A 23,907-nucleotide genomic window follows, 5' to 3' on the forward strand; every position below is an offset into this window, starting at 1 on the left:
AGGCACTGCTGGGATTTGAACACGGGATCTCCTGTTTACTAGACAGGCACTTTGACCAACTAAGCCACAGCACCTCTTTATTTTTGCACAAATTGATATAAAGACATTATATGATAGGACCAACTTGCAGAAATTACATGAACAGGATGGGAAGGGACAGAAAAACTATGCTTCACTGGTGAAAAGGCACTGCTGGGCTTTGAAGCCAGGATCTCCTGTTTACAAGACAGGCACTTTCACCAACTAAGCCACAGCGCCTGTTTTGGGAGGCAAAATTGATGAAACAACACAATATGACAGGACCAATTAGCAGAAATTAACTAAACTACATCAGAACAGAGACAAAAACTACGCTTGACTGGAGAAAAGGCACTGCTGGGATTTGAACTCAGGATCTCCTGTTTACTAGACAGGCACTTTGACCAACTAAGCCACAGCACCGCTTCGTTGTGGGAGAAGTAGATGTAAGTACATTATATGACAGAACCAACTTGCAGGAATTACATGAACAAGATGGGAAGGTACAGAAAAAATACACATCACTGGTGAAAAGGCACTGCTGGGATTTGAACCCAGGATCTCCTGTTTACTAGACAGGCACTTTGACCAACTAAGCCACAGCACCTCTTTATTTTTGCACAAATTGATATAAAGACATTATATGATAGGACCAACTTGCAGAAATTACATGAACAGGATGGGAAGGGACAGAAAAACTATGCTTCACTGGTGAAAAGGCACTGCTGGGCTTTGAAGCCAGGATCTCCTGTTTACTAGACAGGCACTTTGACCAACTAAGCCACAGCACCTCTTTATGGTGGCACAAATTGATGTAAAGACATTATATGAGAGGACCAACTTGCAGAAATTACATGAACAGGATGGGAATGGACAGAAAAAACATACGCTTCACTGGTGAAAAGGCACTGCTGGGATTTGAACAGAGGATCTCCTGTTTACAAGACAGGCACTTTCACCAACTAAGCCACAGCGCCTGATTTGGGAGGAAAAATTTATGAAACAACAATATTTGACAGGACCAATTAGCAGAAATTAACTAAATTACATCAGAAGGGAGAGATAAAACTACGCTTGACTGGAGAAAAGGCACTGCTGGGATTTGAACCAACTAAGCCACAGCACCTCTTTATTGTGGCACAAATTGATGTAAAGACATTATATGAGAGGACCAACTTGCAGAAATTACACGAACAGGATGGGAATAGACTGAAAAACTACGCTTCACTGGTGAAAAGGCACTGCTGGGATTTGAACCCAGGATCTCCTGTTTACAAGACAGGCACTTTGACCAACTAAGCCACAGCACCTCTATAATGTGGCTTAATTGATGTAAAGACATTATATGACGGGACCAACTAGCAGAAATAACTTTAACAAGATGGGAAGGTACAGAAAAACTACACTTCACTGGTGAAAAGGCACTGCTGGGATTTGAACCAACTATCTCCTGTTTACTAGACAGAAATTAACTAAATTACATCAGAAGGGAGAGAAAAAACTATGCTTGACTGGAGAAAAGGCACTGCTGGGATTTGAACCCAGGATCTCCTGTTTACTAGACAGGCACTTTGATCAACTAAGCCACAGCACCTTATTATTGTGGCAAAAATTGATATAAAGACATTATATGACGGGACCAACTAGCAGAAATAACTTTAACAAAATGGGAAGGTACAGAAAAACTACACTTCACTGGTGAAAAGGCACTGCTGGGATTTGAACCCAGGATCTCCTCTTTACAAGACAGGCACTTTCACCAACTAAGCCACAGCGCCTGATTTGGGAAGAAAAATTTATGAAACAACAATATTTGACAGGACCAATTAGCAGAAATTACCTAAAGTACATCAGAAGGGAGAGAAAAAACTACGCTTGACTTGTCAAAAGGCACTGCTGGGATTTGAACCCAGGATCTCCTGTTTACAAGACAGGCACTTTCACCAACTAAGCCACAGTGCCTGTTTTTGGAGGTAAAATTTATGAAACAACACAATATGACAGGACCAATTAGCAGAAATTAACTAAACTACATCAGAAGGGAGTGAAAAAACTACGCTTGTCTGGAGAAAAGGCACGGCTGGGATATGAACCAACGATCTCCTGTTTACTAGACAGGCACTTTCACCAACTAAGCCACAGTACATCTATAATGTGGCTTAATTGATGTAAAGACATTATATGACGGGAACAACTAGCAGAAATAACTTTAACAAGATGGGAAGGTAGAGAAAAACTACAATTCACTGGTGAAAAGGCACTGCTTGGATTTGAACCCAGGGTCTCCTGTTTACTAGACAGGCACTTTGACCAACTAAGCCACAGCACCTCTTTATTGTGGCACAAATTGATGTAAAGACATTATATGAGAGGACCAACTTGCAGAAATTACATGAACAGGATGGGAATGGACAGAAAAACTACACTTCACTGGTGAAAAGGCACTGCTGGGATTTGAACACAGGATCTCCTGTTTACAAGACAGGCACTTTCACCAACTAAGCCACAGCGCCTGTTTTGGGAGGCAAAATTGATGAAACAACGGTATTTTACAGGACCAATTAGCAGAAATTAACTAAATTACATCAGAAGAGAAAAGGCACTGCTGGGATTTGAACCCAGAATCTCCTGTTTACTAGACAGGCACTTTGACCAACTAAGCCACAGCACCTCTTTATTGTGGCACAAAATGATGTAAAGACATTATATGAGAGGACCAACTTGCAGAAATTACATGAACAGGATGGGAATGGACAGAAAAAATACACTTCACTGGTGAAAAGGCACTGCTGGGATTTGAACACAGGATCTCCTGTTTACTAGACAGGCACTTTGACCAACTAAGCCACAGCACCTCTTTATTGTGGCACAAATTGATGTAAAGACATTATATGAGAGGACCAACTTGCAGAAATTACATGAACAGGATGGGAATGTTTACAAGACAGGCACTTTCACCAACTAAGCCACATCGCCTGTTTTGGGAGGCAAAATTGATGAAACAACACAATATGACAGTACCAATTAGCAGAAATTAACTAAACTACATCAGAAGGGAGTGAAAAAACTACGCTTGACTGGAGAAAAGGCACTGCTGGGATATGAACCCAGGATCTCCTGTTTACAAGACAGGCACTTTCACCAACTAAGCCACAGCGCCTGATTTGGGAGGAAAAATGTATGAAAAAACAATATTTGACAGGACCAATTAGCAGAAATTAACTAAATTACATCAGAAGGGTTGTAATTTGAATTGAATCTCCTGTTTACTAGACAGGCACTTTGACCAACTAAGCCACAGCACCTCTTTATTGTGGCACAAAATGATGTAAAGACATTATATGAGAGGACCAACTTGCAGAAATTACATGAACAGGATGGGAATGGACAGAAAAAATACACTTCACTGGTGAAAAGGCACTGCTGGGATTTGAACACAGGATCTCCTGTTTACTAGACAGGCACTTTGACCAACTAAGCCACAGCACCTCTTTATTGTGGCACAAATTGATGTAAAGACATTATATGAGAGGACCAACTTGCAGAAATTACATGAACAGGATGGGAATGGACAGAAAAATTACGCTTCACTGGTGAAAAGGCACTGCTGGGATTTGAACCCAGGATCTCCTGTTTACTAGACAGGCACTTTGACCAACTAAGCCACAGCACCTCTATAATGTGGCTAAATTGATGTGAAGACACTATATGACAGGACCAACTAGCAGAAATTAACTAAACTACATCAGAAGGGAGAGAAAAAACAACGCTTGACTGGAGAAAAGGCACTGCTGGGATTTGAACCCAGGATCTCCTGTTTACTAGACATGCACTTTGACCAACTAAGCCACAGCACCTCTTTATTGTGGCAAAAATTGATGTAAAGACATTATATAACGGGACCAACTTGCAGAAATAACTTTAACAAAATGGGAATGGACAGAAAAACTACACTTCACTGGTGAAAAGGCACTGCTGGGATTTGAAGCCAGGATCTCCTGTTTACAAGACAGGCACTTTCACCAACTAAGCCACAGTGCCTGTTTTTGGAGGCAAAATTGATGAAACAACACAATATGACAGGACCAACATGCAGAAATTAACTAAACTACATCAGAAGGAAGACAAAAAACTACGCTTGACAAAATGCACTGCTGGGATTTGAACCCAGGATCTCCTGTTTACAAGACAGGCACTTTGACCAACTAAGCCACAGTGCCTGTTTTTGGAGTCAAAATTGATGAAACAACACAATATGACAGGACCAACTGGCAGAAATTAACTAAACTACATCAGAAGGAAGACAAAAAACTACGCTTCACTGGTGAAAAGGCACTGCTGGGATTTGAACCCAGGATCTCCTGTTTACTAGACAGGCACTTTGACCAACTAAGCCACAGCACCTCTATAATGTGGCTAAATTGATGTGAAGAGACTATATGACAGGACCAACTAGCAGAAATTAACTAAACTACATCAGAAGGGAGAGAAAAAACAACGCTTGACTGGAGAAAAGGCACTGCTGGGATTTGAACCCAGGATCTCCTGTTTACTAGACATGCACTTTGACCAACTAAGCCACAGCACCTCTTTATTGTGGCAAAAATTGATGTAAAGACATTATATAACGGGACCAACTTGCAGAAATAACTTTAACAAAATGGGAATGGACAGAAAAACTACACTTCACTGGTGAAAAGGCACTGCTGGGATTTGAAGCCAGGATCTCCTGTTTACAAGACAGGCACTTTCACCAACTAAGCCACAGTGCCTGTTTTTGGAGGCAAAATTGATGAAACAACACAATATGACAGGACCAACATGCAGAAATTAACTAAACTACATCAGAAGGAAGACAAAAAACTACGCTTGACAAAATGCACTGCTGGGATTTGAACCCAGGATCTCCTGTTTACAAGACAGGCACTTTGACCAACTAAGCCACAGTGCCTGTTTTTGGAGTCAAAATTGATGAAACAACACAATATGACAGGACCAACTGGCAGAAATTAACTAAACTACATCAGAAGGAAGACAAAAAACTACGCTTCACTGGTGAAAAGGCACTGCTGGGATTTGAACCCAGGATCTCCTGTTTACTAGACAGGCACTTTGACCAACTAAGCCACAGCACCTCTATAATGTGGCTAAATTGATGTGAAGAGACTATATGACAGGACCAACTAGCAGAAATTAACTAAACTACATCAGAAGGGAGAGAAAAAACTACGCTTGACTGGAGAAAAGGCACTGCTGGGATTTGAACACGGGATCTCCTGTTTACTAGACAGGCACTTTGACCAACTAAGCCACAGCACCTCTTTATTTTTGCACAAATTGATATAAAGACATTATATGATAGGACCAACTTGCAGAAATTACATGAACAGGATGGGAAGGGACAGAAAAACTATGCTTCACTGGTGAAAAGGCACTGCTGGGCTTTGAAGCCAGGATCTCCTGTTTACAAGACAGGCACTTTCACCAACTAAGCCACATCGCCTGTTTTGGGAGGCAAAATTGATGAAACAACACAATATGACAGTACCAATTAGCAGAAATTAACTAAACTACATCAGAAGGGAGTGAAAAAACTACGCTTGACTGGAGAAAAGGCACTGCTGGGATATGAACCCAGGATCTCCTGTTTACAAGACAGGCACTTTCACCAACTAAGCCACAGCGCCTGATTTGGGAGGAAAAATGTATGAAAAAACAATATTTGACAGGACCAATTAGCAGAAATTAACTAAATTACATCAGAAGGGAGAGAAAAAACTACGCTTGACTTGTCAAAAAGCACTGCTGGGATTTGAACCCAGGATCTCCTGTTTACAAGACAGGCACTTTCACCAACTAAGCCACAGTGCCTGTTTTTGGAGGCAAAATTTATGAAACAACACAATATGACAGGACCAATTAGCAGAAATTAACTAAACTACATCAGAAGGGAGTGAAAAAACTACGCTTGTCTGGAGAAAAGGCACGGCTGGGATATGAACCAACGATCTCCTGTTTACTAGACAGGCACTTTCACCAACTAAGCCACAGTACATCTATAATGTGGCTTAATTGATGTAAAGACATTATATGACGGGAACAACTAGCAGAAATAACTTTAACAAGATGGGAAGGTAGAGAAAAACTACAATTCACTGGTGAAAAGGCACTGCTTGGATTTGAACCCAGGGTCTCCTGTTTACTAGACAGGCACTTTGACCAACTAAGCCACAGCACCTCTTTATTGTGGCACAAATTGATGTAAAGACATTATATGAGAGGACCAACTTGCAGAAATTACATGAACAGGATGGGAATGGACAGAAAAACTACACTTCACTGGTGAAAAGGCACTGCTGGGATTTGAACACAGGATCTCCTGTTTACAAGACAGGCACTTTCACCAACTAAGCCACAGCGCCTGTTTTGGGAGGCAAAATTGATGAAACAACGGTATTTTACAGGACCAATTAGCAGAAATTAACTAAATTACATCAGAAGAGAAAAGGCACTGCTGGGATTTGAACCCAGAATCTCCTGTTTACTAGACAGGCACTTTGACCAACTAAGCCACAGCACCTCTTTATTGTGGCACAAAATGATGTAAAGACATTATATGAGAGGACCAACTTGCAGAAATTACATGAACAGGATGGGAATGGACAGAAAAAATACACTTCACTGGTGAAAAGGCACTGCTGGGATTTGAACACAGGATCTCCTGTTTACAAGACAGGCACTTTGACCAACTAAGCCACAGCACCTCTTTATTGTGGCACAAATTGATGTAAAGACATTATATGAGAGGACCAACTTGCAGAAATTACATGAACAGGATGGGAATGGACAGAAAAATTACGCTTCACTGGTGAAAAGGCACTGCTGGGATTTGAACCCAGGATCTCCTGTTTACTAGACAGGCACTTTGACCAACTAAGCCACAGCACCTCTATAATGTGGCTAAATTGATGTGAAGACACTATATGACAGGACCAACTAGCAGAAATTAACTAAACTACATCAGAAGGGAGAGAAAAAACAACGCTTGACTGGAGAAAAGGCACTGCTGGGATTTCAACCCAGGATCTCCTGTTTACTAGACATGCACTTTGACCAACTAAGCCACAGCACCTCTTTATTGTGGCAAAAATTGATGTAAAGACATTATATAACGGGACCAACTTGCAGAAATAACTTTAACAAAATGGGAATGGACAGAAAAACTACACTTCACTGGTGAAAAGGCACTGCTGGGATTTGAAGCCAGGATCTCCTGTTTACAAGACAGGCACTTTCACCAACTAAGCCACAGTGCCTGTTTTTGGAGGCAAAATTGATGAAACAACACAATATGACAGGACCAACATGCAGAAATTAACTAAACTACATCAGAAGGAAGACAAAAAACTACGCTTGACAAAATGCACTGCTGGGATTTGAACCCAGGATCTCCTGTTTACAAGACAGGCACTTTGAGCAACTAAGCCACAGTGCCTGTTTTTGGAGTCAAAATTGATGAAACAACACAATATGACAGGACCAACTAGCAGAAATTAACTAAACTACATCAGAAGGGAGAGAAAAAACTACGCTTGACTGGAGAAAAGGCACTGCTGGGATTTGAACACGGGATCTCCTGTTTACTAGACAGGCACTTTGACCAACTAAGCCACAGCACCTCTTTATTTTTGCACAAATTGATATAAAGACATTATATGATAGGACCAACTTGCAGAAATTACATGAACAGGATGGGAAGGGACAGAAAAACTATGCTTCACTGGTGAAAAGGCACTGCTGGGCTTTGAAGCCAGGATCTCCTGTTTACAAGACAGGCACTTTCACCAACTAAGCCACATCGCCTGTTTTGGGAGGCAAAATTGATGAAACAACACAATATGACAGTACCAATTAGCAGAAATTAACTAAACTACATCAGAACAGAGACAAAAAACTACGCTTGACTGGAGAAAAGGCACTGCTGGGATTTGAACTCAGGATCTCCTGTTTACTAGACAGGCACTTTGACCAACTAAGCCACAGCACCGCTTTGTTGTGGGAGAAGTAGATGTAAGTACATTATATGACAGAACCAACTTGCAGGAATTACATGAACAAGATGGGAAGGTACAGAAAAAATACACATCACTGGTGAAAAGGCACTGCTGGGATTTGAACCCAGGATCTCCTGTTTACAAGACAGGCACTTTCTCCAACTAAGTTACAGCACCTGTTTTGGGATGCAAAATTGATGAAACAACAGTACATGACGGGACCAACTAGCAGAAATTACCTAAATTACATCAGAAGGGAGAGAAAAAACTACGCTTGACTTGTCAAAAGGCACAGCTGGGATTTGAAACCAGGATCTCCTGTTTACTAGACAGGCACTTTGACCAACTAAGCCACAGCACCTCTATAATGTAACTAAATTGATGCAAATACACTATATGAGAGGACTTACTTGCAGACATAACATGAACAAGATGGAAATGGACAGAAAAACTACACTTCACTGGTGAAAAGGCACTGCTGGGATTTGAACCAACGATCTCCTGTTTACTAGACAGGCACTTTCACCAACTAAGCCACAGCACCTCTATAATGTGGCTTAATTGATGTAAAGACACTCCATGACGGGACCAACTAACAGAAATAACTCTAACAAGATGGGAAGAAAAGGGACTGCTGGGATTTGAACCCAGGATCTCCTGTTTACTAGACAGGCACTTTGACCAACTAAGCCACAGCACCTCTTTATTGTGGCACAAATTGATGTAAAGACATTATATGAGAGGACCAACTTGCAGAAATTACATGAACAGGATGGGAATGGACAGAAAAAAAATACGCTTCACTGGTGAAAAGGCACTGCTGGTATTTGAACAGAGGATCTCCTGTTTTTTATTGTGTTTTTATTAGGTTTGCTGTTTGTTTTTTATATTTATTTTTGCACTGCTCTAAGCATCGTCGTACCGCACAAGGACGAGGTGCTTTTACTACTGATTTTTACACTTTTTACAACTTTTAACTGCACTTCGGTCTCTTCGGATCACTGGGAGCATGCCGGCTACACACGCCGGCTTTGTTTACACCCGCGACCAGCTGATGGCCCTGAGGCACACAGCCCTCTTGGCCGGAGAGAGACCCACCATCCCGGAGGAGTTAAAGAGGAGATGGCGAGGCTGCAGAGCGGGACTTAAACTGAGGATGGAGAAAAGAAAGTTTAAGCCCTTCATCCCTGCAGTCATCACTGGTAACGTGAGATCCCTGGCGAATAAGGTGGACGAGCTGGAAGCGCTCATCAGGACGCAGCGGGAGTACAGGGAGTCCAGTGTTGTGTGTCTCACGGAAACGTGGCTGCACGAGCACATACCGGACTCCAACGTCACCATCCCCGGCTTCCAGACGGTCTGAGCTGACAGAGACACCACCGCGAGCGGCAAGAAGAAAGGAGGGGGCCTCGCCGTGCTCGTAAACAACCGGTGGTGTCACCCCGGGCACGTCACGGTTAAACAGCGTGTCTGCAGCCCGGACATCGAGCTCGTCGCCGTCGGACTTCGTCCGTATTATCTGCCGAGGGAGTTTACCAGTGTTTTCGCCATCACTGTTTACATTCCTCCATCCGGGAACGCGGAAGCAGCGTGTGACGTCATCCACACTGTGACTGCGGGATTACAGACACAACACCCCAGGGCCTTCATCTTCATCACAGGTGACTTCAATCATGCCTCCCTCTCATCCACACTCCCTACCTTCTTCCAGTTTGTGAAATGTGCCACACGTGATAATAAGACTTTGGACCTGCTGTATGCAAATGTGAAGGATGCATACAGCTGCACTGCCCTGCCACCACTGGGCAGGTCAGACCACAACCTTGTCCTGCTCTCACCATCTTACAAGCCTGTGGTTCAGCAGCACCCAGTCACAGTGAGGACTGTGAGGAAATGGTCTCCTGAGGCCATGGAAACACTGCGTGGAGCCCTGGAGGCCACAGACTGGGCTGCTCTGTATGAGCCACATGGTGAGGACATTGATGGCATGACTGACTGTGTCTCTGAGTACATTGGGTTCTGCATTGACAACACTATTCCCACTAAAGAGGTTCGCTGTTACCCAAATAACAAGCCGTGGGTAACCAGCGACCTGAAGGCCCTTCTGAACCAGAAGAAGAGGGCCTTTAGATCACGGGACAGTGCAGAGCTCAAGCGAGTACAAAGGGAGCTCAAACGCAGCATCAGGGAGAGCAAGGACAACTTCAGGAGAAAACTGGAGCACAAACTGGAAGACAATAACACCAGGGACGTCTGGAGTGGGATGAAGGAGATCACCGGCTTCCAGAGGAGAGGTGGGGGAGTAGCGGGGGATGAGGGACGTGCGAACGAGCTGAACACATTCTTCAACAGGTTCAACTCCAACCCCCCCACCCCCAGCGGACCCTTCACTGCTTCCTCTGCTTCTCCGAACAACAACCCCCCACCTCCCCCCATCCCCCCGCTGGCCTTCACAACAGACCTTCCCACACCTCCCACCCCCAGGACATCCTCACATCACCCACAGCCCCCCACCCCCGAGTCTGGACTCCACTTCACAGCCAGCCAGGTGAGGAGAGAGCTGGAGAGGCTCAAACAGAGGAAAGCTGCAGGACCTGACCGCATCAGCCCTCGTGTGCTGAAGGGATGCTCCAGCCAGCTCTGTGGAGTTCTCCAGCACCTCTTCAACCTGAGCCTACAACTTCAGAGAGTGCCAGTGCTATGGAAAACATCCTGCCTGGTCCCAGTGCCCAAAAAAGGACGTCCTGCTGCACTGGAGGACTACAGGCCGGTGGCACTGACCTCTCACATCATGAAGGTCATGGAGAGACTGGTCCTGGCACACCTCAGGCCACTGGTGTTCCCATCACAAGACCCCCTGCAGTTTGCATATCAGCCCCATGTTGGGGTTGATGATGCAATCATCTACCTGCTGCAGAAGGCTTATTCCTCCCTGGACAGACCCAACACCTCAGTCCGGATCATGTTCTTCGACTTCTCCAGCGCCTTCAACACCATCCAGCCCAGACTGCTCAAGGCCAAACTGGAGGGCACGCAGGTGAGTGCTCCCCTCATCACTTGGGTCGATGACTATCTGACGGGCAGACCGCAGTTTGTGAGATTACAGAACTGTGTGTCTGGTCGTCTGATCAGTAACATCGGGGCCCCCCAGGGAACTGTACTGTCCCCCTTCCTCTTCACCACATACACTGCTGACTTTCAGCACTGCACTGAGTCGTGTCATCTACAGAAGTTCTCTGATGACACGGCCATTGTGGGGTGTGTTGAGGGCGGGGGGGAGGCTGAGTACAGGGACCTGGTTGACCGCTTTGTGAAGTGGTGTGGGGAGAACTGCATGCAGCTCAACGTGGCGAAGACGAGGGAGATGGTGGTGGACTTCAGGAGGAACAAGCCCCTGCCCTCTCCTGTCTGCATCGGTGGGACGGATGTGGAGGTGGTGTCGGCATACAAGTACCTGGGTGTCACTCTGGACAATAAACTGGACTGGTCCACCAACACACAGGCCGTCTACAAGAAGGGCCTGAGCCGGCTTTACTTCCTGAGGAGGCTCAGGTCCTTCCACGTCTGCAACAAGATGCTGCAGATGTTCTATCAGTCTGTTGTGGCGAGCACCATCTTCTTTGCTGTGGTGTCCTGGGGTGCGGGCATCAAGGCAAAGGACGCCAACAGACTGAAAAAACTCATCAGGAAAGCAGAGTCTGTGGTTGGCTCTAAGCTGGTCACCCTGGAGGAGGTGGTGGAGGACAGGATGCTGGCAAAACTGCTGGCAATCATGGACAATCCCTCTCACCCCCTCCACAAAACACTGGACAAGCTAAGGAGCAGCTTCAGCCACAGACTCATTCAACCCCGCTGCTCTAAGGAACGATACAGGAAATCATTCCTCCCAACTGCAATAAGACTGTTCAACTCATCCACCTCTGTCAGAGCCACCATCACAGAACTGCACTAAACCTGTCTCCTTGCACTGTGTACCTGTACAACCGCTCCTTATACACTTACTTCACATCATATGTGATATGTGTGCATATAAACCATATTGATATTATATATCATTTTATACAGTAATATTGTCTTTTGCACACTCTGTATACATATTCTTAGACTCATAGTATATTATATTACCTATTGTATAGTCAAATACTTATATTCATATTCATACTTCTACTATATATCATATCATACTCTCTGTATATTCTTGTTTACATAAGTCTATATACACATATTTATTTATGTGTACATGTTATAATTACTATTATTATATCACCCTTACTGTTATTATTATATATACTGTTGCTGCCATTATTACCATATACTGCTTTTATATTGGTATAATTACTATCATATATAAATATATATTATGTTATATTATATACTATATATACTGTACTATTCTTATATACTGTCTAACAATACCATTACCATCATATCATCAGTACTTTTACCATCATCTTGCCAATGCACCTTATCTACCTATTTTATTGTATTTTTATCTTGTGCTTCTGTTTTTTTATTCTTTCTACCTTTTATTTTTAATTTTATTCTATTGTATTGTATTGTATTTTATTGTATTCAATTATACCGGCTGCTATGACAACTTAATTTCCCTTCGGGGATGAATAAAGTACTCTATCTATCTATCTACAAGACAGGCACTTTCACCAACTAAGCCACAGCGCCTGATTTGGGAGGAAAAATTTATGAAACAACAATATTTGACAGGACCAATTAGCAGAAATTAACTAAATTACATCAGAAGGGAGAGAAAAAACTACGCTTGACTTGTCAAAAGGCACTGCTGGGATTTGAACCCAGGATCTCCTGTTTACAAGACAGGCACTTTCACCAACTAAGCCACAGTGCCTGTTTTTGGAGGTAAAATTTATGAAACAACACAATATGACAGGACCAGTTAGCAGAAATTAACTAAACTACATCAGAAGGGAGTGAAAAAACTAGGCTTGACTGGAGAAAAGGCACTGCTGGGATATGAACCAACGATCTCCTGTTTACTAGACAGGCACTTTCACCAACTAAGCCACAATACATCTATAATGTGGCTTAATTGATGTAAAGACATTATATGACCGGACCAACTAGCAGAAATAACTTTAACGAGATGGGAAGGTACAGAAAAACTACAATTCACTGGTGAAAAGGCACTGCTGGGAATTAAACCCAGGATCTCCTGTTTACAAGACAGGCACTTTCACCAACTAAGCCACAGCGCCTGTTTTGGGAGGCAAAATTGATGAAACAACAGTATTTGACAGGACCAATTAGCAGAAATTAACTAAATTACATCAGAAGAGAAAAGGCACTGCTGGGATTTGAAGCCAGTATCTCCTGTTTACTAGACAGGCACTTTGACCAACTAAGCCACAGCACCTCTTTATTGTGGCACAAATTGATGTAAAGACATTATATGAGAGGACCAACTTGCAGAAATTACATGAACAGGATGGGAATGGACAGAAAAACTACACTTCACTGGTGAAAAGGCACTGCTGGGATTTGAACCCAGGATCTCCTGTTTACTAGACAGGCACTTTGACCAACTAAGCCACAGCACCTCTATAATGTGGCTAAATTGATCTGAAGACACTATATGACAGGACCAACTAGCAGAAATTAACTAAACTACATCAGAAGGGAGAGAAAAAACTACGCTTGACTGGAGAAAAGGCACTGCTGGGATATGAACCAACGATCTCCTGATTACTAGACAGACACTTTGACCAACTAAGCCACAGCACCTCTATAATGTGGCTTAATTGATGTAAAGACAGTCCATGACGGGACCAACTAGCAGAAATAACTCTAACAAGATGGGAAGGTACAGAAAAACTACACTTCACTGGTGAAAAGGCACTGCTGGGATATGAACCCAGGATCTCCTGTTTACAAGACAGGCACTTTCACCAACTAAGCCACAGCGCCTGATTTGGGAGGAAAAATGTATGAAACAACAATATTTTACAGGACCAATTAGCAGAAATTAACTAAATTACATCAGAAGGGAGAGAAAAAACTACGCTTGACTTGTCAAAAGGCACTGCTGGGATTTGAACCCAGGATATCCTGTTTACAAGACAGGCACTTTCACCAACTAAGCCACAGTGTCTGTTTTTGGAGGTAAAATTTATGAAACAACACAATATGACAGGACCAATTAGCAGAAAGTAACTAAACCACATCAGAAGGGAGTGAAAAAACTACGCTTGACTGGAGAAAAGGCACTGCTGGGATTTGAACCAACGATCTCCTGTTTACTAGTCAGGCACTTTCACCAACTAAGCCACAGCACATCTATAATGTGGCTTAATTGATGTAAAGACATTATATGACAGGACCAACTAGCAGAAATAACTTTAACAAGATGGAAAGGTACAGAAAAACTACACTTCACTGGTGAAAAGGCACTGCTGGGATTTGAACCAACGATCTCCTGTTTACTAGACAGGCACTTTCACCAACTAAGCCACAGCACCTCTATACTGTGGCTTAATTGATGTAAAGACACTCCATGACGGGACCAACTAACAGAAATAACTCTAACAAGATGGGAAGAAAAGGCACTGCTGGGATTTGAATCCAGGATCTCCTGTTTACTAGACAGGCACTTTGACCAACTAAGCCACAGCAACTCTTTATTGTGGCACAAATTGATGTAAAGACATTATATGAGAGGACCAACTTGCAGAAATTACATGAACAGGATGGGAATGGACAGAAAAACTACGCTTCACTGGTGAAAAGGCACTGCTGGGATTTGAACCCAGGATCTCCTGTTTACTAGACAGGCACTTTGACCAACTAAGCCACAGCACCTCTATAATGTGGCTAAATTGATGTGAAGACACTATATGACAGGACCAACTAGCAGAAATTAACTAAACTACATCAGAAGGGAGAGAAAAACCAACGCTTGACTGGAAAAAAGGCACTGCTGGGATTTGAACCCAGGATCTCCTGTTTACTAGACATGCACTTTGACCAACTAAGCCACAGCACCTCTTTATTGTGGCAAAAATTGATGTAAAGACATTATATGACGGGACTAACTAGCAGAAATAACTTTAACAAAATGGGAAGGTACAGAAAAACTACACTTCACTGGTGAAAAGGCACTGCTGGGATTTGAACCCAGTATCTTCTATTTACAAGACAGGCACTTTCACCAACTAAGCCACAGCGCCTGATTTGGGAGGAAAAATGTATGAAAAAACAATATTTGACAGGACCAATTAACAGAAATTAAATAAATTACATCAGAAGGGAGAGAAAAAACTACGCTTGACTTGTCAAAAGGCACTGCTGGGATTTGAACCCAGGATCTCCTGTTTACAAGACAGGCACTTTCACCAACTAAGCCACAGTGCCTGTTTTTGGAGGCAAAATTTATGAAACAACACAATATGACAGGACCAATTAGCAGAAATTAACTAAATTACATCAGAAGAGAAAAGGCACTGCTTGGATTTGAACCCAGGGTCTCCTGTTTACTAGACAGGCACTTTGACCAACTAAGCCACAGCACCTCTTTATTGTGGCACAAATTGATGTAAAGACATTATATGAGAGGACCAACTTGCAGAAATTACATGAACAGGATGGGAATGGACAGAAAAACTACACTTCACTGGTGAAAAGGCACTGCTGGGATTTGAACACAGGATCTCCTGTTTACAAGACAGGCACTTTCACCAACTAAGCCACAGCGCCTGTTTTGGGAGGCAAAATTTATGAAACAACAGTATTTTACAGGACCAATTAGCAGAAATTAACTAAATTACATCAGAAGAGAAAAGGCACTGCTGGGATTTGAACCCAGGATCTCCTGTTTACTAGACAGGCACTTTGACCAACTAAGCCACAGCACCTCTATAATGTGGCTAAATTGATGTGAAGACACTATATGACAGGACCAACTAGCAGAAATTAACTAAACTACATCAGAAGGGAGAGAAAAACCAACGCTTGACTGGAAAAAAGGCACTGCTGGGATTTGAACCCAGGATCTCCTGTTTACTAGACATGCACTTTGACCAACTAAGCCACAGCACCTCTTTATTGTGGCAAAAATTGATGTAAAGACATTATATGACGGGACTAACTAGCAGAAATAACTTTAACAAAATGGGAAGGTACAGAAAACTACACTTCACTGGTGAAAAGGCACTGCTGGGATTTGAACCCAGTATCTTCTATTTACAACACAGGCACTTTCACCAACTAAGCCACAGCGCCTGATTTGGGAGGAAAAATGTATGAAAAAACAATATTTGACAGGACCAATTAACAGAAATTAAATAAATTACATCAGAAGGGAGAGAAAAAACTACGCTTGACTTGTCAAAAGGCACTGCTGGGATTTGAACCCAGGATCTCCTGTTTACAAGACAGGCACTTTCACCAACTAAGCCACAGTGCCTGTTTTTGGAGGCAAAATTTATGAAACAACACAATATGACAGGACCAATTAGCAGAAATTAACTAAATTACATCAGAAGAGAAAAGGCACTGCTTGGATTTGAACCCAGGGTCTCCTGTTTACTAGACAGGCACTTTGACCAACTAAGCCACAGCACCTCCTTATTGTGGCACAAATTGATGTAAAGACATTATATGAGAGGACCAACTTGCAGAAATTACATGAACAGGATGGGAATGGACAGAAAAACTACACTTCACTGGTGAAAAGGCACTGCTGGGATTTGAACACAGGATCTCCTGTTTACAAGACAGGCACTTTCACCAACTAAGCCACAGCGCCTGTTTTGGGAGGCAAAATTTATGAAACAACAGTATTTTACAGGACCAATTAGCAGAAATTAACTAAATTACATCAGAAGAGAAAAGGCACTGCTGGGATTTGAACCCAGGATCTCCTGTTTACTAGACAGGCACTTTGACCAACTAAGCCACAGCACCTCTATAATGTGGCTAAATTGATGTGAAGACACTATATGACAGGACCAACTAGCAGAAATTAACTAAACAACATCAGAAGGGAGAGAAAAACCAACGCTTGACTGGAAAAAAGGCACTGCTGGGATTTGAACCCAGGATCTCCTGTTTACTAGACATGCACTTTGACCAACTAAGCCACAGCACCTCTTTATTGTGGCAAAAATTGATGTAAAGACATTATATGACGGGACTAACTAGCAGAAATAACTTTAACAAAATGGGAAGGTACAGAAAAACTACACTTCACTGGTGAAAAGGCACTGCTGGGATTTGAACCCAGTATCTTCTATTTACAAGACAGGCACTTTCACCAACTAAGCCACAGCGCCTGATTTGGGAGGAAAAATGTATGAAAAAACAATATTTGACAGGACCAATTAACAGAAATTAAATAAATTACATCAGAAGGGAGAGAAAAAACTACGCTTGACTTGTCAAAAGGCACTGCTGGGATTTGAACCCAGGATCTCCTGTTTACAAGACAGGTACTTTCACCAACTAAGCCACAGTGCCTGTTTTCGGAGGCAAAATTTATGAAACAACACAATATGACAGGACCAATTAGCAGAAATTAACTAAACTACATCAGAAGGGAGTGAAAAAACAACGCTTGACTGGAGAAAAGGCACTGCTGGGATTTGAACCCAGGATCTCCTGTTTACTAGACATGCCCTTTGACCAACTAAGCCACAGCACCTCTTTATTGTGGCAAAAATTGATGTAAAGACATTATATGACGGGACCAACTAGCAGAAATAACTTTAACAAAATGGGAAGGTACAGAAAAACTACACTTCACTGGTGAAAAGGCACTGCTGGGATTTGAACCCAGTATCTTCTGTTTCCAAGACAGGCACTTTCACCAACTAAGCCACAGCGCCTGATTTGGGAGGAAAAATGTATGAAAAAACAATATTTGACAGGACCAATTAGCAGAAATTAACTAAATTACATCAGAAGGGAGAGAAAAAACTACGCTTGACTTGTCAAAAGGCACTGCTGGGATTTGAATCCAGGATCTCCTGTTTACAAGACAGGCACTTTCACCAACTAAGCCACAGTGCCTGTTTTTGGAGGCAAAATTTATGAAACAACACAATATGACAGGACCAATTAGCAGAAATTAACTAAACTACATCAGAAGGGAGTGAAAAAACTACGCTTGACTGGAGAAAAGGCACGGCTGGGATATGAATCAACGATCTCCTGTTTACAAGACAGGCACTTTCACCAACTAAGCCACAGTACATCTATAATGTGGCTTAATTGATGTAAAGACATTATATGACGGGACCAACTAGCAGAAATAACTTTAACAAGATGGGAAGGTAGAGAAAAACTACAATTCACTGGTGAAAAGGCACTGCTTGGATTTGAACCCAGGGTCTCCTGTTTACTAGACAGGCACTTTGACCAACTAAGCCACATCACCTCTTTATTGTGGCACAAATTGATGTAAAGACATTATATGAGAGGACCAACTTGCAGAAATTACATGAACAGGATGGGAATGGACAGAAAAACTACACTTCACTGGTGAAAAGGCACTGCTGGGATTTGAACCCAGGATCTCCTGTTTACAAGACAGGCACTTTCACCAACTAAGCTACAGCGCCTGTTTTGGGAGGCAAAATTGATGAAACAACAGTATTTTACAGGACCAATTAGCAGAAATTAACTAAATTACATCAGAAGAGAAAAGGCACTGCTGGGATTTGAACCCAGGATCTCCTGTTTACTAGACAGGCACTTTGACCAACTAAGCCACAGCACCTCTTTATTGTGGCACAAAATGATGTAAAGACATTATATGAGAGGACCAACTTGCAGAAATTACATGAACAGGATGGGAATGGACAGAAAAATTACGCTTCACTGGTGAAAAGGCACTGCTGGGATTTGAACCCAGGATCTCCTGTTTAGACAGGCACTTTGACCAACTAAGCCACAGCACCTCTATAATGTGGCTAAATTGATGTGAAGACACTATATGACAGGACCAACTAGCAGAAATTAACTAAACTACATCAGAAGGGAGAGAAAAAACAACGCTTGACTGGAGAAAAGGCACTGCTGGGATTTGAACCCAGGATCTCCTGTTTACTAGACATGCACTTTGACCAACTAAGCCACAGCACCGCTTTATTGTGGCAAAAATTGATGTAAAGACATTATATAACGGGACCAACTTGCAGAAATAACTTTAACAAAATGGGAAGGTACAGAAAAACTACACTTCACTGGTGAAAAGGCACTGCTGGGATTTGAACCCAGGATCTCCTGTTTACAAGACAGGCACTTTCACCAACTAAGCCACAGTGCCTGTTTTTGGAGGCAAAATTTATGAAACAACACAATATGACAGGACCAATTAGCAGAAATTAACTAAACTACATCAGAAGGGAGTGAAAAAACTACGCTTGACTGGAGAAAAGGCACTCCTGGGATATGAACCAACGATCTCCTATTTACTAGACAGGCACTTTCACCAACTAAGCCACAGCACATCTATAATGTGGCTTAATTGATGTAAAGACATTATATGACGGGACCAACTAGCAGAAATAACTTTAACAAAATGGGAAGGTACAGAAAAACTACACTTCACTGGTGAAAAGGCACTGCTGGGATTTGAACCCAGGATCTCCTGTTTACAAGACAGGCACTTTCACCAACTAAGCCACAGTGCCTGTTTTTGGAGGCAAAATTTATGAAACAACACAATATGACAGGACCAATTAGCAGAAATTAACTAAACTACATCAGAAGGGAGTGAAAAAACTACGCTTGACTGGAGAAAAGGCACTCCTGGGATATGAACCAACGATCTCCTATTTACTAGACAGGCACTTTCACCAACTAAGCCACAGCACATCTATAATGTGGCATAATTGATGTAAAGACATTATATGACGGGACCAACTAGCAGAAATAACTTTAACAAGATGGGAAGGTACAGAAAAACTACACTTCACTGGTGAAAAGGCACTGCTGGGATTTGAACCCTGGATCTCCTATTTACAAGACAGGCACTTTCACCAACTAAGCCACAGCGCCTGTTTTGGGAAGGCAAAATTGATGAAACAACAGTATTTGACAGGACCAATTAGCAGAAATTAACTAAATTACATCAGAAGAGAAAAGGCACTGCTTGGATTTGAACCCAGGGTCTCCTGTTTACTAGACAGGCACTTTGACCAACTAAGCCACAGCACCTCTTTATTGTGGCACAAATTGATGTAAAGACATTATATGAGAGGACCAACTTGCAGAAATTACATGAACAGGATGGGAATGGACAGAAAAACTACACTTCACTGGTGAAAAGGCACTGCTGGGATTTGAACACAGGATCTCCTGTTTACAAGACAGGCACTTTCACCAACTAAGCCACAGCGCCTGTTTTGGGAGGCAAAATTTATGAAACAACAGTATTTTACAGGACCAATTAGCAGAAATTAACTAAATTACATCAGAAGAGAAAAGGCACTGCTGGGATTTGAACCCAGGATCTCCTGTTTACTAGACAGGCACTTTGACCAACTAAGCCACAGCACCTCTTTATTGTGGCACAAAATGATGTAAAGACATTATATGAGAGGACCAACTTGCAGAAATTACATGAACAGGATGGGAATGGACAGAAAAATTACGCTTGACTGGAGAAAAGGCACTGCTGGGATATGAACCAACAATCTCCTGATTACTAGACAGACACTTTCACCAACTAAGCCAAAGCACCTCTATAATGTGGCTTAATTGATGTAAAGACAGTCCATGACTGGACCAACTAGCAGAAATAACTCTTACAAGATGGGAAGGTACAGAAAAACTACACTTCACTGGTGAACAAGCACTGCTGGGATTTGAACCCAGGATCTCCTGTTTACAAGACAGGCACTTTCACCAACTAAGCCACAGCGCCAGATTTGGGAGGAAATTGTATGAAACAACAATATTTGACACGACCAATTAGCAGAAATTAACTAAACTACATCAGAAGGGAGACAAAAAACTATGCTTGACTGGAGAAAAGGCACTGCTGGGATTTGAACCCAGGATCTCCTGTTTACTAGACAGGCACTTTGACCAACTTAGCCACAGCACCTCTTATTGTGGCACAAACTGATGTAAAGACATTATATGACAGGACCAACTTGCAGAAATTACTTTAACAAGATGGGAATGGACAGAAAAACTACGCTTCACTGGTGAAAAAACACTGCTGGGATTTGAACATAGGATCTACTGTTTACTAGACAGGCACTTTCACCAACTAAGCCACAGCACCTGTTTTGGGAGGCAAAATTTATGAAACAACACAATATGACAGGACCAATTAGCAGAAATTAACTAAACTACATCAGAAGGGAGTGAAAAAACTACGCTTGACTGGAGAAAAGGCACTGCTGGGATATGAACCAACGATCTCCTATTTACTAGACAGGCACTTTCACCAACTAAGCCACAGCACATCTATAATGTGGCTTAATTGATGTAAAGACATTATATGACGGGACCAACTAGCAGAAATAACTTTAACAAGATGGGAAGGTACAGAAAAACTACACTTCACTGGTGAAAAGGCACTGCTGGGATTTGAACCCAGGATCTCCTGTTTACAAGACAGGCACTTTCACCAACTAAGCCACAGCGCCTGTTTTGGGAGGCAAAATTGATGAAACAACAGTGTTTGACAGGACCAATTAGCAGAAATTAACTAAATTACATCAGAAGAGAAAAGGCACTGCTTGGATTTGAACCCAGGATCTCCTGTTTACTAGACAGGCACTTTGACCAACTAAGCCACAGCACCTCTTTATTGTGGCACAAATTGATGTAAAGACATTATATGAGAGGACCAACTTGCAGAATTTACATGAACAGGATGGGAATGGACAGAAAAACTACGCTTCACTGGTGAAAAGGCACTGCTGGGATTTGAACCCAGGATCTCCTGTTTACTAGACAGGCACTTTGACCAACTAGGCCACAGCACCTCTATAATGTGGCTAAATTGATGTAAAGACATTATATGATGGGACCAACTAGCAGAAATAACTTTAACAAGATGGGAAGGTACAGAAAAGCTACACTTCACTGGTGAAAAGGCACTGCTGGGATTTGAACCCAGGATCTCCTGTTTACAAGACAGGCACTTTCACCAACTAAGCCACAGCGCCTGATTTGGGAGGAAAAATGTATGAAACAACAATATTTGACAGGACCAATTAGCAGAAATTAACTAAATTACATCAGAAGGGAGAGAAAAAACTACGCTTGACTTGTCAAAAGGCACTGCTGGGATTTGAACCCAGGATCTCCTGTTTACAAGACAGGCATTTTCACCAACTAAGCCACAGTGCCTGTTTTTGGAGGCAAAATTTATGAAACAACACAATATGACAGGACCAATTAGCAGAAATTAACTAAACTACATCAGAAGGGAGTGAAAAAACTACGCTTGACTGGAGAAAAGGCACTGCTGGGATATGAACCCAGGATCTCCTGTTTACTAGACAGGCACTTTCACCAACTAAGCCACAGCACATCTATAATGTGGCTTAATTGATGTAAAGACATTATATGACGGGACCAACTAGCAGAAATAACTTTAACAAGATGGGAAGGTACAGAAAAACTACACTTCACTGGTGAAAAGGCACTGCTGGGATTTGAACCCAGGATCTCCTGTTTACTAGACAGGCACTTTGACCAACTAAGCCACAGCACCTCTTTATTGTGGCACAAATTGATGTAAAGACATTATATGAGAGGACCAACTTGCAGAAATTACATGAACAGGATGGGAATGGACAGAAAAACTACGCTTGACTGGAGAAAAGGCACTGCTGGGATATGAACCAACAATCTCCTGATTACTAAAGAGACACTTTCACCAACTAAGCCATAGCACCTCTATAATGTGGCTTAATTGATGTAAAGACAGTCCATGACTGGACCAACTAGCAGAAATAACTCTTACAAGATGGGAAGGTACAGAAAAACTACACTTCACTGGTGAACAAGCACTGCTGGGATTTGAACCCAGGATCTCCTGTTTACAAGACAGGCACTTTCACCAACTAAGCCACAGCGCCTGATTTGGGAGGAAAAATGTATGAAACAACAATATTTGACAGGACCAATTAGCAGAAATTAACTAAACTACATCAGAAGGGAGACAAAAAACTATGCTTGACTGGAGAAAAGGCACTGCTGGGATTTGAAACCAGGATCTCCTGTTTACAAGACAGGCTTTTTCACCAACTAAGGCACAGCGCCTGTTTTGGGAGGCAAAATTGATGAAACAACACAATATGACAGAACCAATTAGCAGAAATTAACTAAACTACATCAGAAGGGAGACAAAAAACTATGCTTGACTGGAGAAAAGGCACTGCTGGGATATGAACCAACGATCTCCTGTTTACTAGACAGGCACTTTCACCAACTAAGCCACAATACATCTATAATGTGGCTTAATTGATGTAAAGACATTATATGATGGGACCAACTAGCAGAAATAACTTTAACAAGATGGGAAGGTACAGAAAAACTACACTTCACTGGTGAAAAGGCACTGCTGGAATTTGAACCCAGGATCTCCTGTTTAAAAGACAGGCACTTTCACCACCTAAGCCACAGTGCCTGTTTTGGGAGCCAAAATTGATGAAACAACACAATATGACAGGACCAACTAGCAGAAATTACCTAAACTACATCAGAAAGAAGACAAAAAACTACGCTTGAATTGTCAAAAGGCACTGCTGTGATTTGAACTCAGGATCTCCTGTTTACTAGACAGGCACTTTGACCAACTAAGCCACAGCACCTCTATAATGTGGCTAAATTGATGTGA

General features: G+C 42.4%; 1 protein-coding gene and 77 non-coding genes across 78 annotated transcripts in view; all 78 read right to left on the reverse strand.

The window, feature by feature from the left end:
* LOC133003696 (F-BAR and double SH3 domains protein 2-like) overlaps nt 1–23,907 on the reverse strand; it is a 115,913-nt gene that overhangs the window by 81,077 nt on the left and 10,929 nt on the right. The window lies entirely within an intron of this gene.
* trnat-ugu (transfer RNA threonine (anticodon UGU)) lies at nt 185–258 on the reverse strand. Its single transcript has one exon. It is a non-coding gene; the product is annotated as a tRNA-Thr (tRNA).
* Nucleotides 368–441, reverse strand: trnat-agu (transfer RNA threonine (anticodon AGU)). The gene has a single exon. It is a non-coding gene; the product is annotated as a tRNA-Thr (tRNA).
* Nucleotides 552–625, reverse strand: trnat-agu (transfer RNA threonine (anticodon AGU)). The gene has a single exon. It is a non-coding gene; the product is annotated as a tRNA-Thr (tRNA).
* Nucleotides 922–995, reverse strand: trnat-ugu (transfer RNA threonine (anticodon UGU)). The gene has a single exon. It is a non-coding gene; the product is annotated as a tRNA-Thr (tRNA).
* trnat-ugu (transfer RNA threonine (anticodon UGU)) lies at nt 1,255–1,328 on the reverse strand. Its single transcript has one exon. It is a non-coding gene; the product is annotated as a tRNA-Thr (tRNA).
* Nucleotides 1,539–1,612, reverse strand: trnat-agu (transfer RNA threonine (anticodon AGU)). Its single transcript has one exon. It is a non-coding gene; the product is annotated as a tRNA-Thr (tRNA).
* On the reverse strand, nt 1,723–1,796 carry trnat-ugu (transfer RNA threonine (anticodon UGU)). The gene has a single exon. It is a non-coding gene; the product is annotated as a tRNA-Thr (tRNA).
* Nucleotides 1,907–1,980, reverse strand: trnat-ugu (transfer RNA threonine (anticodon UGU)). Its single transcript has one exon. It is a non-coding gene; the product is annotated as a tRNA-Thr (tRNA).
* trnat-agu (transfer RNA threonine (anticodon AGU)) lies at nt 2,274–2,347 on the reverse strand. Its single transcript has one exon. It is a non-coding gene; the product is annotated as a tRNA-Thr (tRNA).
* trnat-ugu (transfer RNA threonine (anticodon UGU)) lies at nt 2,458–2,531 on the reverse strand. The gene has a single exon. It is a non-coding gene; the product is annotated as a tRNA-Thr (tRNA).
* trnat-agu (transfer RNA threonine (anticodon AGU)) lies at nt 2,616–2,689 on the reverse strand. Its single transcript has one exon. It is a non-coding gene; the product is annotated as a tRNA-Thr (tRNA).
* On the reverse strand, nt 2,800–2,873 carry trnat-agu (transfer RNA threonine (anticodon AGU)). The gene has a single exon. It is a non-coding gene; the product is annotated as a tRNA-Thr (tRNA).
* Nucleotides 3,105–3,178, reverse strand: trnat-ugu (transfer RNA threonine (anticodon UGU)). The gene has a single exon. It is a non-coding gene; the product is annotated as a tRNA-Thr (tRNA).
* Nucleotides 3,434–3,507, reverse strand: trnat-agu (transfer RNA threonine (anticodon AGU)). The gene has a single exon. It is a non-coding gene; the product is annotated as a tRNA-Thr (tRNA).
* trnat-agu (transfer RNA threonine (anticodon AGU)) lies at nt 3,618–3,691 on the reverse strand. Its single transcript has one exon. It is a non-coding gene; the product is annotated as a tRNA-Thr (tRNA).
* On the reverse strand, nt 3,802–3,875 carry trnat-agu (transfer RNA threonine (anticodon AGU)). The gene has a single exon. It is a non-coding gene; the product is annotated as a tRNA-Thr (tRNA).
* On the reverse strand, nt 3,986–4,059 carry trnat-ugu (transfer RNA threonine (anticodon UGU)). Its single transcript has one exon. It is a non-coding gene; the product is annotated as a tRNA-Thr (tRNA).
* Nucleotides 4,165–4,238, reverse strand: trnat-ugu (transfer RNA threonine (anticodon UGU)). Its single transcript has one exon. It is a non-coding gene; the product is annotated as a tRNA-Thr (tRNA).
* trnat-agu (transfer RNA threonine (anticodon AGU)) lies at nt 4,349–4,422 on the reverse strand. The gene has a single exon. It is a non-coding gene; the product is annotated as a tRNA-Thr (tRNA).
* On the reverse strand, nt 4,533–4,606 carry trnat-agu (transfer RNA threonine (anticodon AGU)). Its single transcript has one exon. It is a non-coding gene; the product is annotated as a tRNA-Thr (tRNA).
* trnat-ugu (transfer RNA threonine (anticodon UGU)) lies at nt 4,717–4,790 on the reverse strand. The gene has a single exon. It is a non-coding gene; the product is annotated as a tRNA-Thr (tRNA).
* trnat-ugu (transfer RNA threonine (anticodon UGU)) lies at nt 4,896–4,969 on the reverse strand. Its single transcript has one exon. It is a non-coding gene; the product is annotated as a tRNA-Thr (tRNA).
* trnat-agu (transfer RNA threonine (anticodon AGU)) lies at nt 5,080–5,153 on the reverse strand. Its single transcript has one exon. It is a non-coding gene; the product is annotated as a tRNA-Thr (tRNA).
* Nucleotides 5,632–5,705, reverse strand: trnat-ugu (transfer RNA threonine (anticodon UGU)). The gene has a single exon. It is a non-coding gene; the product is annotated as a tRNA-Thr (tRNA).
* Nucleotides 5,816–5,889, reverse strand: trnat-ugu (transfer RNA threonine (anticodon UGU)). Its single transcript has one exon. It is a non-coding gene; the product is annotated as a tRNA-Thr (tRNA).
* On the reverse strand, nt 6,183–6,256 carry trnat-agu (transfer RNA threonine (anticodon AGU)). Its single transcript has one exon. It is a non-coding gene; the product is annotated as a tRNA-Thr (tRNA).
* On the reverse strand, nt 6,367–6,440 carry trnat-ugu (transfer RNA threonine (anticodon UGU)). The gene has a single exon. It is a non-coding gene; the product is annotated as a tRNA-Thr (tRNA).
* Nucleotides 6,525–6,598, reverse strand: trnat-agu (transfer RNA threonine (anticodon AGU)). The gene has a single exon. It is a non-coding gene; the product is annotated as a tRNA-Thr (tRNA).
* trnat-ugu (transfer RNA threonine (anticodon UGU)) lies at nt 6,709–6,782 on the reverse strand. Its single transcript has one exon. It is a non-coding gene; the product is annotated as a tRNA-Thr (tRNA).
* On the reverse strand, nt 6,893–6,966 carry trnat-agu (transfer RNA threonine (anticodon AGU)). The gene has a single exon. It is a non-coding gene; the product is annotated as a tRNA-Thr (tRNA).
* Nucleotides 7,261–7,334, reverse strand: trnat-ugu (transfer RNA threonine (anticodon UGU)). The gene has a single exon. It is a non-coding gene; the product is annotated as a tRNA-Thr (tRNA).
* trnat-ugu (transfer RNA threonine (anticodon UGU)) lies at nt 7,440–7,513 on the reverse strand. The gene has a single exon. It is a non-coding gene; the product is annotated as a tRNA-Thr (tRNA).
* trnat-agu (transfer RNA threonine (anticodon AGU)) lies at nt 7,992–8,065 on the reverse strand. Its single transcript has one exon. It is a non-coding gene; the product is annotated as a tRNA-Thr (tRNA).
* On the reverse strand, nt 8,176–8,249 carry trnat-ugu (transfer RNA threonine (anticodon UGU)). The gene has a single exon. It is a non-coding gene; the product is annotated as a tRNA-Thr (tRNA).
* trnat-agu (transfer RNA threonine (anticodon AGU)) lies at nt 8,360–8,433 on the reverse strand. Its single transcript has one exon. It is a non-coding gene; the product is annotated as a tRNA-Thr (tRNA).
* Nucleotides 8,699–8,772, reverse strand: trnat-agu (transfer RNA threonine (anticodon AGU)). Its single transcript has one exon. It is a non-coding gene; the product is annotated as a tRNA-Thr (tRNA).
* On the reverse strand, nt 12,863–12,936 carry trnat-ugu (transfer RNA threonine (anticodon UGU)). Its single transcript has one exon. It is a non-coding gene; the product is annotated as a tRNA-Thr (tRNA).
* On the reverse strand, nt 13,230–13,303 carry trnat-ugu (transfer RNA threonine (anticodon UGU)). Its single transcript has one exon. It is a non-coding gene; the product is annotated as a tRNA-Thr (tRNA).
* On the reverse strand, nt 13,572–13,645 carry trnat-agu (transfer RNA threonine (anticodon AGU)). The gene has a single exon. It is a non-coding gene; the product is annotated as a tRNA-Thr (tRNA).
* On the reverse strand, nt 13,939–14,012 carry trnat-ugu (transfer RNA threonine (anticodon UGU)). The gene has a single exon. It is a non-coding gene; the product is annotated as a tRNA-Thr (tRNA).
* On the reverse strand, nt 14,123–14,196 carry trnat-ugu (transfer RNA threonine (anticodon UGU)). Its single transcript has one exon. It is a non-coding gene; the product is annotated as a tRNA-Thr (tRNA).
* trnat-agu (transfer RNA threonine (anticodon AGU)) lies at nt 14,830–14,903 on the reverse strand. Its single transcript has one exon. It is a non-coding gene; the product is annotated as a tRNA-Thr (tRNA).
* trnat-agu (transfer RNA threonine (anticodon AGU)) lies at nt 15,014–15,087 on the reverse strand. The gene has a single exon. It is a non-coding gene; the product is annotated as a tRNA-Thr (tRNA).
* On the reverse strand, nt 15,198–15,271 carry trnat-ugu (transfer RNA threonine (anticodon UGU)). The gene has a single exon. It is a non-coding gene; the product is annotated as a tRNA-Thr (tRNA).
* On the reverse strand, nt 15,382–15,455 carry trnat-ugu (transfer RNA threonine (anticodon UGU)). Its single transcript has one exon. It is a non-coding gene; the product is annotated as a tRNA-Thr (tRNA).
* Nucleotides 15,540–15,613, reverse strand: trnat-agu (transfer RNA threonine (anticodon AGU)). Its single transcript has one exon. It is a non-coding gene; the product is annotated as a tRNA-Thr (tRNA).
* trnat-ugu (transfer RNA threonine (anticodon UGU)) lies at nt 15,724–15,797 on the reverse strand. Its single transcript has one exon. It is a non-coding gene; the product is annotated as a tRNA-Thr (tRNA).
* On the reverse strand, nt 15,882–15,955 carry trnat-agu (transfer RNA threonine (anticodon AGU)). Its single transcript has one exon. It is a non-coding gene; the product is annotated as a tRNA-Thr (tRNA).
* trnat-agu (transfer RNA threonine (anticodon AGU)) lies at nt 16,066–16,139 on the reverse strand. The gene has a single exon. It is a non-coding gene; the product is annotated as a tRNA-Thr (tRNA).
* trnat-ugu (transfer RNA threonine (anticodon UGU)) lies at nt 16,433–16,506 on the reverse strand. The gene has a single exon. It is a non-coding gene; the product is annotated as a tRNA-Thr (tRNA).
* On the reverse strand, nt 16,591–16,664 carry trnat-agu (transfer RNA threonine (anticodon AGU)). Its single transcript has one exon. It is a non-coding gene; the product is annotated as a tRNA-Thr (tRNA).
* On the reverse strand, nt 16,775–16,848 carry trnat-ugu (transfer RNA threonine (anticodon UGU)). The gene has a single exon. It is a non-coding gene; the product is annotated as a tRNA-Thr (tRNA).
* On the reverse strand, nt 16,933–17,006 carry trnat-agu (transfer RNA threonine (anticodon AGU)). Its single transcript has one exon. It is a non-coding gene; the product is annotated as a tRNA-Thr (tRNA).
* On the reverse strand, nt 17,117–17,190 carry trnat-agu (transfer RNA threonine (anticodon AGU)). Its single transcript has one exon. It is a non-coding gene; the product is annotated as a tRNA-Thr (tRNA).
* On the reverse strand, nt 17,301–17,374 carry trnat-ugu (transfer RNA threonine (anticodon UGU)). Its single transcript has one exon. It is a non-coding gene; the product is annotated as a tRNA-Thr (tRNA).
* trnat-ugu (transfer RNA threonine (anticodon UGU)) lies at nt 17,485–17,558 on the reverse strand. Its single transcript has one exon. It is a non-coding gene; the product is annotated as a tRNA-Thr (tRNA).
* trnap-ugg (transfer RNA proline (anticodon UGG)) lies at nt 17,853–17,926 on the reverse strand. Its single transcript has one exon. It is a non-coding gene; the product is annotated as a tRNA-Pro (tRNA).
* Nucleotides 18,037–18,110, reverse strand: trnat-ugu (transfer RNA threonine (anticodon UGU)). The gene has a single exon. It is a non-coding gene; the product is annotated as a tRNA-Thr (tRNA).
* On the reverse strand, nt 18,588–18,661 carry trnat-ugu (transfer RNA threonine (anticodon UGU)). Its single transcript has one exon. It is a non-coding gene; the product is annotated as a tRNA-Thr (tRNA).
* Nucleotides 18,746–18,819, reverse strand: trnat-agu (transfer RNA threonine (anticodon AGU)). The gene has a single exon. It is a non-coding gene; the product is annotated as a tRNA-Thr (tRNA).
* On the reverse strand, nt 19,111–19,184 carry trnat-agu (transfer RNA threonine (anticodon AGU)). Its single transcript has one exon. It is a non-coding gene; the product is annotated as a tRNA-Thr (tRNA).
* Nucleotides 19,295–19,368, reverse strand: trnat-ugu (transfer RNA threonine (anticodon UGU)). Its single transcript has one exon. It is a non-coding gene; the product is annotated as a tRNA-Thr (tRNA).
* Nucleotides 19,662–19,735, reverse strand: trnat-ugu (transfer RNA threonine (anticodon UGU)). The gene has a single exon. It is a non-coding gene; the product is annotated as a tRNA-Thr (tRNA).
* On the reverse strand, nt 20,029–20,102 carry trnat-ugu (transfer RNA threonine (anticodon UGU)). Its single transcript has one exon. It is a non-coding gene; the product is annotated as a tRNA-Thr (tRNA).
* On the reverse strand, nt 20,188–20,261 carry trnat-agu (transfer RNA threonine (anticodon AGU)). The gene has a single exon. It is a non-coding gene; the product is annotated as a tRNA-Thr (tRNA).
* Nucleotides 20,372–20,445, reverse strand: trnat-ugu (transfer RNA threonine (anticodon UGU)). Its single transcript has one exon. It is a non-coding gene; the product is annotated as a tRNA-Thr (tRNA).
* trnat-agu (transfer RNA threonine (anticodon AGU)) lies at nt 20,530–20,603 on the reverse strand. The gene has a single exon. It is a non-coding gene; the product is annotated as a tRNA-Thr (tRNA).
* Nucleotides 20,897–20,970, reverse strand: trnat-ugu (transfer RNA threonine (anticodon UGU)). The gene has a single exon. It is a non-coding gene; the product is annotated as a tRNA-Thr (tRNA).
* On the reverse strand, nt 21,080–21,153 carry trnat-agu (transfer RNA threonine (anticodon AGU)). Its single transcript has one exon. It is a non-coding gene; the product is annotated as a tRNA-Thr (tRNA).
* On the reverse strand, nt 21,630–21,703 carry trnat-ugu (transfer RNA threonine (anticodon UGU)). Its single transcript has one exon. It is a non-coding gene; the product is annotated as a tRNA-Thr (tRNA).
* Nucleotides 21,788–21,861, reverse strand: trnat-agu (transfer RNA threonine (anticodon AGU)). Its single transcript has one exon. It is a non-coding gene; the product is annotated as a tRNA-Thr (tRNA).
* Nucleotides 21,972–22,045, reverse strand: trnat-agu (transfer RNA threonine (anticodon AGU)). The gene has a single exon. It is a non-coding gene; the product is annotated as a tRNA-Thr (tRNA).
* Nucleotides 22,155–22,228, reverse strand: trnat-ugu (transfer RNA threonine (anticodon UGU)). Its single transcript has one exon. It is a non-coding gene; the product is annotated as a tRNA-Thr (tRNA).
* trnat-ugu (transfer RNA threonine (anticodon UGU)) lies at nt 22,339–22,412 on the reverse strand. The gene has a single exon. It is a non-coding gene; the product is annotated as a tRNA-Thr (tRNA).
* Nucleotides 22,706–22,779, reverse strand: trnat-agu (transfer RNA threonine (anticodon AGU)). Its single transcript has one exon. It is a non-coding gene; the product is annotated as a tRNA-Thr (tRNA).
* On the reverse strand, nt 23,073–23,146 carry trnat-ugu (transfer RNA threonine (anticodon UGU)). The gene has a single exon. It is a non-coding gene; the product is annotated as a tRNA-Thr (tRNA).
* On the reverse strand, nt 23,624–23,697 carry trnak-uuu (transfer RNA lysine (anticodon UUU)). Its single transcript has one exon. It is a non-coding gene; the product is annotated as a tRNA-Lys (tRNA).

Source organism: Limanda limanda, chromosome 6 (assembly GCF_963576545.1).
Source record: "Limanda limanda chromosome 6, fLimLim1.1, whole genome shotgun sequence".
In the NCBI taxonomy this organism is placed as follows: domain Eukaryota; kingdom Metazoa; phylum Chordata; class Actinopteri; order Pleuronectiformes; family Pleuronectidae; genus Limanda; species Limanda limanda.